General features: G+C 35.0%; 1 non-coding gene across 1 annotated transcript; it reads right to left on the bottom strand.

The window, feature by feature from the left end:
• Positions 1-207: 207 nt before the first annotated feature.
• On the bottom strand, positions 208-279 carry TRNAC-GCA (transfer RNA cysteine (anticodon GCA)). The gene has a single exon. It is a non-coding gene; the product is annotated as a tRNA-Cys (tRNA).
• Between the last annotated feature and the right edge of the window lie 1061 nt (positions 280-1340).

Below are 1340 nucleotides of genomic sequence, written 5' to 3'. Positions count from 1 at the left end.
CCAGTAGAACTTGGGTGAATGTAAAACAAAGCTTTTATCATATGAAGAAATTGGAAACAGCTTAATGGTGTTTACCCTATGTTTCATGAGATGATCAGGAGTATTTCAAATGTAGAAATGTGTTGCTCATTACATAAAATGCTAAGATTGTAAATGTTTTCTTCAATTTATTTAAAAATATATTTCTACAGGTAAAAGAGCTGGACAAGGGGTCACCCAGATTTGAACTAGGGACCTCTTGATCTGCAGTCAAATGCTCTACCACTGAGCTATATCCCCCTTTCTGAAATGTTCACCTTTATGTATTCAGTAATATGTACAAAGTGCAAGCAACATGCAATCACCATCAAAGCAATGCAATTTCAGCCACCAAACCCTCCTTATAAGTATAAGGGGTAGAAAAGATGTCCTTTATCTGCCTTGGTAAAATACAGTGAGGTTTCCATTGCAAGAATTCATACATTTCGTATCACATGTAGATCTTGGAACATGGAAAAAAATCTTTTCTCAAATGCACAAATTCTGCAAAAGGTAACTGCTTCTCTACTGCAGTTTGTTGATTTTGTGCTAAGAGCATAGTTAAACCAAATTTTTCATTGTTTTGTATATGAAATGATGATATATCTTATTGTTTCTTACAGTGCATTGGGTTGAAAAACATTTTAACAGGATCTATTGAAGAGGGTATATGGTTATGAAACAGGGACTTCTTGAACTGCACTCCTACCCTCTACCACTGACATAAACCCTTGAATGCTGAAAACTGCCCTTTTTTAAAAAAGTGATAGAGTGGGTGACTGTATGGAACTTGTAGAACTAATGACATCAGTGTACTTCTGGTCAGCTGTACAAATTAATACATTTCATGAAGGGCATATTATTGGTTTCCACCACAGTTTTATAACATTCATATGAGCTTCCAATGGAATATTTCAAACTGATAATATCACCAGTAGAACTTGGGTGAATGTAATACACAGCTTGTATCATACAAAGAAATCCGAAACAGCTTAATGGTGTTTACCCTATGTTTCAGGAGATGATCAGGAGTATTTCAAATGTAGAAATGTGTTGCTCATTACATAAAATGCTAAGATTGTAAATGTTTTCTTCAATTTATTTAATTAAAAAAATATTTCTACAGTTAAAACAGTTAAACAAGGGGGCACCCAGATTTGAACTAGGGACCTCTTAATCTGCAGTAAAATGCTCTACCACTGAGCTGTACCCCCATTTCTGAAATGTTCACCTTTATTTATTCAGTAATATGTACAAAGTGGAAGCAACATGCAATCACCATCAAAGCAATGCATTTGCAGCCACCAAACCCTCCGTATAAG

This window comes from Ambystoma mexicanum, unplaced genomic scaffold, assembly GCF_040938575.1.
Source record: "Ambystoma mexicanum isolate Mex_15411 unplaced genomic scaffold, UKY_AmexF1_1 Mex_scaf66, whole genome shotgun sequence".
NCBI classification, from domain to species: Eukaryota; Metazoa; Chordata; class Amphibia; order Caudata; family Ambystomatidae; genus Ambystoma; species Ambystoma mexicanum.
The sequence above is the reverse complement of the archived record's forward strand: the minus strand, read 5'-3'. Positions and strand labels throughout refer to the sequence as shown.